Below are 7,707 nucleotides of genomic sequence, written 5' to 3' on the forward strand. Positions count from 1 at the left end.
ATCAGAGAGGAAATCAAAATACGCAGAGCCCAAGGAAATTTAAAAAAAAAAATGATTCATAATCTACAGGGCCCAGCAAAAGCAGTTCAAAGACAGAAGTTAATAGTGATACAGTCCTATCACAAGGAAAAATAAAAATCTCAAATAGATCAACTTTACACCTAAATGACTAGAAAAAGAAAACAAATTCAAAAGTTAGTAGAGAAATGAAATTAATAAAGATTGGAGAGAAAATTAATGATACAGAGCTTAAAAAATTAAAAAGAGGGGCAGCCCCGGTGGCGCAGCGGTTTAGCGCCGCCTGCAGCCCAGGGCATGATCTTGGAGACTCTGAATCGAGTCTCACGTCAGGTTCTCTGCATGGAGCCTGCTTCTCCCTCTGCCTGTGCCTCTGCCTCTGTGTGTGTGTGTGTGTGTGTGTGTATCTCTATGAATAAATAAATAAAAATCTTTAAAAAAAATTAAAAAGAACAATGAAACCAAGTACTAGTTCTTTGAAAAGATAAACAAAATTAATAAACCTTAGGCAGATCAGAGATGAAGGGGGAATACCTAACGCCACAGAAATACAAAGAATTATGAGACTATTATGACAAAATATATGCCAACAAACTGAAAAATCTAGAAGGAATGGATAAATTCCTAGAAACTGAATCAGGAAGAAAAAAAAGAGATTGATTACTATTAATCAATCTGATACTATTTTATCAGTAATCAAAAAGTTTCCAACAAACAGAAGTCCAAGACCAGATGGCTTCATGGGTTAATTCTACCAAACATTTAAAGAAGAGTTAGTCCCTATTCTTCTCAAACTATTCTCCAAAAATGGAAGAAAAAAATTCCAAATTCATTCTCCAAGGGCAGCATTATCCTGATGCCAGAACCAAAGACCTCTCCAAAAAAGATGCAAAAATTCTCAACAAAATGTTAGCAAACCAAACTCAACAATACATTTAAAAAATCATTCACCATGATCAAGTGGGATTTATTCCAGGGATGTAAGAATGGTTCAATATTCACAAATCAATGGTGATACGTCACAGTAAGAATAAAAAAAGGGATTAAAAACCATAGAACTATCTCAATAGGAGCATAAAAAGCATTTGACAAATGCAATATTCATTCATGATATAAACTCTCAAGTAAGTGGATTTATAGGTAACACACATAATAAAGGCCATATATGACAAACCTACATCTAACATCATACTCAGTGATGACAAGCTGAAGGTTTATCTCTAACATCAGGAACAAAGCAAGAATGTTCCCTTTCATCACTTTTATTTAACATAGTACTCAAAGCCTAGCTGCAAGCATCAGTCAAAAAGAATAAAAAAGTGCCACTATTTGCAGATGATATCATACTATATAAAGAAAATCCTAAAGACTCTACCAAAAGACTATTAAAATAAATGAATTCAGTAAAACTGCAGGACAAAAAATTAATTTACAGAAATTTGTTTCATTTACATACATTAATAAAAAATAGTGGAAAGATAAATTTTTAAAATGTCATTTATAACTGCACCAAAAAGAATAAAATACTGAGGAATAAATTTAACCATAGAAGTGACAGACCTATAATCTGAGAACCATTAAGACACTGATGAATGAATTTGAAGACAATGCAAGTGGAAAGATGTACATGTTCATGGATTGGAAGAATTAATATTATTAAAATGTCTATACCACCCATAGTCATTTAGAAATGCAATGCAATCCCTATCAAAATATAAAAACCATTTTTACAGAACCAGAACAAATTTTAAAATTTGTATGGAATGACAAAAGACCTTGAATAGTCAAAGCAATTTTGAAAAAGAGCAACAAAGATGGAGGTATCACATTCCCAGATTTGAAGATATATTAAAAATCTATAGTAATAAGACAGTATGCTACTGGTGCAAAAATAGGCACAAGGATCAATGGAACAGGATAGAGAGCCTAGAAATAAACCTATATGATCAATTAATCTATATAAAGGAGGCATGAATATGCAATCAAAAAAGAATCTTTTCAACAACGGTGTTGGGAACACTGGACAGCTACATGCAAATGAAACTAGACAACTCGCTTACAGCATACACACATACGAACTCAAAGTGGATTAAAGACCTATACATAAGACCTGAAATCATAAAACTTCTAAAAGAAAATATAGGCATTAATCTCTTAGACATAAGCCTTGGTAACATATTTATGGATGTGTTTCTTCAGGCAAGAGAAACAAAAAAATTATTGGGACTACACCAAAACAAATTCATCATAATATTTTATCTCCTGCTTCCCGCTTGGCCAATGTCTATATTGCTGTTTTCAGAGATTTCTATTTAGAGCAATCCTGGGATGTACTTTGGTTGTTCATTTAAGGGATTTTTACCCTTATTATTGAGATCTACAGTGTGCTAAATATTAGGCTTGGGTTTTTAAAAATAAGTATCTTATTGTCCCTGCCTTCATGAAGCTTTTTAATGTACCAGGCAATGGTTCCATCTACTCTTCTCTTATCTGGAGGTTTTCTAATCAATAGCCCATTATTTAGCAGTAGCAGCTTCCGGAATTATAAGACTTAAGGAAATTGTCTTCAGAAAAGATCCTGAAAAGTTGTCTTGTTCTCACTTACATCAAGAGTTGATCCAGGTGTATAGCTGAGTTCTTCTTCTCATTTTCCTTTGATCCCCAAAAAGAAGCCATAATCTCTCCATGTCTCCATGCTGTTGATAAGGTGACAACCATATGTATTTTTTTATTAAAAAGAATTCACATTTTATAACACATGTCCCAACTCTCTCTGGACCAGGCCTGATTTGCCCAGGGGTGGCTATCTAACCTAAAGACAGACAACTGATAGGCTGCACCATAGCCTATACTATACACTGATACAAAAGTTCTGTCTACTAGAGAAAGATGTTTTCATATGCCAACTAAATTCCTTTGGGGACATGAACTGTCGATATAAGACAATTGTAGTTTAATTAATTCTGGTAGAAGAAAAGGGAATACATTATTAAGAGTAGACCCAGAAAAGGGACTGAGTTATATTGGAGTTGGAGAGCCTCAACATAAGGGTAAATTGATGCCTGATTTTAAAGAGGGCCTCTTGAGTCACTAGGAGTGTCATTTGACTACTGTAGTTATTGTTCTGTTTTAAAATGGTTCTATCTTTATAAGACTTGGAAATAGATTATTATCTGTATTCCATTTGTCTACTTATACACAAAACGATGCTATGTTCACACCAACTTTTAAAACAATTGAGATCTCCTATTTCCTAATTGGCCACAAAAATTTACCTAAGGTATACTTACTCAGCTTCTCTAAGGCACAATTACTCCAAACATGATGACAAGTAACATCATGCAACATCTTGTGGAATCCCAATACAAGAAGATTCATATATGCTGCACTATATCCTAAGGAGTGACCGTGACAAATGACTGTGTCCAAAGGAGAACAATAAAAATGGTGATCCATCTCATATAAAGAACATCTGACATAAGATTAAGAAAATAAAAAGCTTAGGGGCTGTAGCAGCTAACTTCAAATTTGTGAAGATTAAATATAAAAAGGGAGACTTTTGTTCTATATGTACAAAAATAACAGGAATAAGATTAATGCATAGAGGCACATAAACACGGATTTGTTTAAATGTAAGTGTTATGACATTTCAACCCATTCCAAAATTATGATCAACCCCAATTTTCCCCTACTCCAGTCCTTCCTAAAAAGAATGGACTAGAAGCTTGATGTAGTAAGTTCTCTGTTGCTACAAGAGTTTTAAAGAGGCTTATTTCTTTCTCTTACTAGAGAGGTTGTTTCTGTTTGAATGCGACATTGAAAGTGACAAGTTGCTTCCAATCCATGACTCCATATCAAATGGCTTCTAGTTTTTAAACTAAGAATTGAACTCAGGAATAAGTTTTCAGTATTAAAGCTCAGGTAAAATAAAAGTTGTAATTTAACCAGAAAGTTGGACACTAAAAATAATCCATAGACAAGAAAACCAAGCATCACCTAAAGAAAACAATTCATTGGCATAAGATCATTTGTCTCTAAGGCTATGATTTGCACAACTGTTTTTCATCTTTAACAGATATTCAAAGATTAAAAGGTCTACACTAGGGCAAAAAGGTGCTAGAACAAGTGTTTTTTAAGTTGTCACCCTTATTGCAGATGGAAAGTTATTGGGTTTTATCTGTAAACTTTGGGCCTATTCTATTTCAAAATAATATTGCAAAAAAACAGTATGTCTGATAGATTAAAAATAATCTATGAAGATCTAAAGTGTTTTATTAGTTGTAGCTTTATGAAACAAGCAATAGATTAGAAAGGGCAACTTCAGTTATAGAACTTGTGCACTGATTTTTCTAATTTTGTTTATTTATTTGAAAGAGAGAGAATGAGCAGACGGGGTGGGGAGGAGCAGAAGAAAGGGAGAAGCAGACTCACCACTGAACAGGGAGGCCTGAGGTAAGGACCTTGATCCCAGGACCCCAAGATCATGACCTGAGCTGAAGGCAGACATTTAAGCAACTGAGCCACCCAGGTGCCCCCATGGGCTGATTTTAATGTAATCATTCAGTTGATGTAAAAAAAATTAACTAAGCTTATTAAATAAAATTGTTATTGAAAATATGGAATAGTAATAAAGAAAGAACTCAAGAATTTTTACTTGGATGGAGCGTAGCAAAGAATAGGAAAAAAAAAAAAGAGATAAGCAGGATCCATGTCATAAAGACCCTTACTAGCTACTTAATGATGTTTGTAACCTACCCTGTGTGTTCCCAGCCCCTTTTCATCTCCCAGGGACAAAACTAAGTCTATATTCTAGTAGCAAGATAAAGAAAACGCCATGTTTAAGCCCCATAAGTAAATTATTAAAGTTCACTAGCCCTCATGCCCTTCCTCTTTGTCCTTCTCAGCTTCCTCCTAATTCTCCTCCTTCTTCCTCAGTTAACTCACTTTTTCAAGAGAAAATGTAAATGTTGTTGTGAGGATATGTAGGGGTTTGCACACATACTGTGTCTTTTTCTAACTCTGCTAGTAATTAGATGTGGCCATTTCTTTGAGCGATGAATTTGAACACAGGTAATATACATATCACTTTGGGACGAGAGTATCTATTTGCTAATGTTAACCTTCTAGAACTCTCTCTCCTTTCTGTAATAGCAATATTAAGTTTCCCATTTAGCCTGGGTAGTGAATAAGTACAATAAGGACACAAAGGGGAATCTCTGGCTGACCCTGATTGCACAAACAGCATGAATAATGGGCAGGGGTTGGGGAGGAACCAAAAACACTTTGTTTTATCCAACTGAGAGTTTGGAGTTGTTTTAAATACAAAAATCCTGGCTGATACAATTGTAGATATTTCCTTAGGAAACATTATCAAGTGTGAAAAACATTTAGGAAGGCGAGTGAGGGAAAGATTTTCCCTCTCACCATGACCAGTGTTGAGAACTGTGGACTTAGAAGGAAGATTGGATAAGCTTTTGACCTCTGGCTATGTTAGTCTCAGACAAAAAGAAGAGATGCTAAATTTGAATTTAAAAAAGAAAAATGTAAACTCTTCAACTCTTAGTTCACTGGACTGAAAAACAGTACTTGTTTGGATGAGCAACATGGGAAATTTCCTGTTGTTATAGATGCTAAAACCCTGCCTCAGTTTCTTTTAGCTTTAAAATCCAGAAACAATCTCATCCAAGTAATTGTTGATAGAGAAGTACTTTTATAATAAAAATCCAGACTTCACCAAAGTGCCATGGTGGAGAAGCAAGCTTTTAGCATCTAATCCCCTTCCCACCATGAATGCTAGAGGGTTAACACTGAGAGAAAGAAAATACTGTATTAAAAATTAGTTGGGGATACTGTATGTGTAAAGCAACTGATTTCAACAAAGAAGAAGAAAGTATTTACAATTAAAGTTGTTTCTGTGGGCAGCCCGGGTGGCTCAGAGGTTTAGCGCCGCCTTCAGCCCAGGGCATGATCCTGGAGACCCAGGATCGAGTCCCACGTCGGGCTCCCTGCATGGAGCCTGCTTCTCCCTCTGCCTGTGTCTCTGCCTCTCTCTTTGTGTCTGTGTCTCTCATGAATAAATAAGTAAAATCTTAAAAAAAAAATAAAGTTGTTTCTGAGTCCTGGAGTCTGGTGTTATGAATGGATGTAGTTCCCACAGAGATCAGGGCAAAATAGAGGATTTAACAAGCCATTTGGAATGAGAATTGAACATCAAGTATTGGCATATTAATTTCAATAAATAGCTAACACTTAAAAAATAAATTAAAAAGGCAAGAAAAAGTTTAACTTAGTGGAAATAGCACTAGAGAAAAATTCAGAAAGTTCATGTGTTTGTTCTAGATCTGCCACAGATCAGCAATGTGACCTTAGGCATGTCACTAACCCTCACCAATACTCAGGTTCCCTAGTTAGAAAATAAATGAGTTGGATCCAGACGATCTCTAAAATCCTTAAAGCTACTGAGTGCTGAGATTCTCTGATCCTATGATTGGAGGTTTATTCCCCAGTCTGACATTAACTAGCTTGAGCAAGTCAGTTAGTATTTCTGGACTTCATTTGCCTCCTGAGAATAATAATAGCTTATCTGCCTGAAGGAAGGGGCTGGAACACATTATCTCTCAAAGTCCTTTCCAGTCCTAACGTATTTTTCTATGAAATAAATATTTCAGGAGTTCATTATTATGTCTGTTAATGTTTCTACCAGCAGTGTTGATAGGAGCCATATGAATTTTGGGAGAGTAAAACAGCAGGGAAGTAGGAAAGAGAAGATAGCAAGGAAAAGTAAAAGAAGGATAAAGTAAAGATGATAGGGAGATGAAAGTGATAAGGACGGGCAGGGAGAAGAACTGGCACTGACCTTTACTTTTCTATCATTTAAGATGCTTTCAGTTACAAAGCAAACAAAACAACAGTAAAAACATGTATGACCAAAATCAAGCTAGTTAAAAATAAAGAGAATTTCTTGCCTCGTGAATCTTACAGATTCTGAAATATGGCAGCTTCAGGCATAGTTTGAACTAGAGCTCATGTTGTCATTGGGACTCCAATCTTTTCTCTCAAATTTTCTTGGCTCTGTTTTCCTTGATGAGTTGATTTCATTCTTACTCTGGGTTCCCTAATGGAGGTAAAAATGGCTAAAGCTATTTCAGGCTTCTTGTATACACATGCTGTCCACAAAAAGAGTAATTTTATCCCTGCTTGTAAAGGAAAGATATGAAAATTCACTGTGATTTGACCAGCTTAGATCACCTCCCTAGCCCTGAACCAATCTCTGCAGTTGGCAGAGTTGAAAGCATGCATTGTTTCCCTTAGACTAGACCTGTTTCTCTCAAGCTAAGATAGAATCAGCTTCCTCAGAATTCCATGGATCTCCAAACAGGAAATGGAGAATGTTAGGAAGGGAAAAGTAGGAAATAGGAGGAAAAACAAAAACTGTCAATGGCACCTTTGGAAAGGGGCTCTGCATGGGATTTAGCATCCAATTACTTTGGGCTGATTGCTCACTCTGAACTGCAGAGGAAAAAGGTACCTTCTTAAAACGAGGCATCAGAAGGTACCACCAGATTAGAGGCTCCATGAAGGCAGGAGCTTTTCTTTTCTTTTCTTTCTTTTCTTTTCTTTTCTTTTCTTTTCTTTTCTTTTCTTTTCTTTTCTTTTTTTTTCTTTCTTTTCTTTCTTTTCTTTCTTTAC

The 7,707-nt window shown here is 35.5% G+C and overlaps 1 long non-coding RNA gene across 1 annotated transcript in view; it reads right to left on the reverse strand.

The window, feature by feature from the left end:
- LOC144305159 (uncharacterized) overlaps nt 1-2,726 on the reverse strand; it is a 99,070-nt gene extending 96,344 nt beyond the window's left edge. The window contains exon 1 of the long non-coding RNA XR_013372194.1: nt 2,624-2,726. This is a non-coding gene — a long non-coding RNA (uncharacterized LOC144305159). The remainder of the gene's footprint in view (nt 1-2,623) is intronic.
- Between the last annotated feature and the right edge of the window lie 4,981 nt (nt 2,727-7,707).

The sequence above is a fragment of the Canis aureus genome, chromosome 3 (assembly GCF_053574225.1).
Source record: "Canis aureus isolate CA01 chromosome 3, VMU_Caureus_v.1.0, whole genome shotgun sequence".
Lineage (NCBI taxonomy): Eukaryota > Metazoa > Chordata > Mammalia > Carnivora > Canidae > Canis > Canis aureus.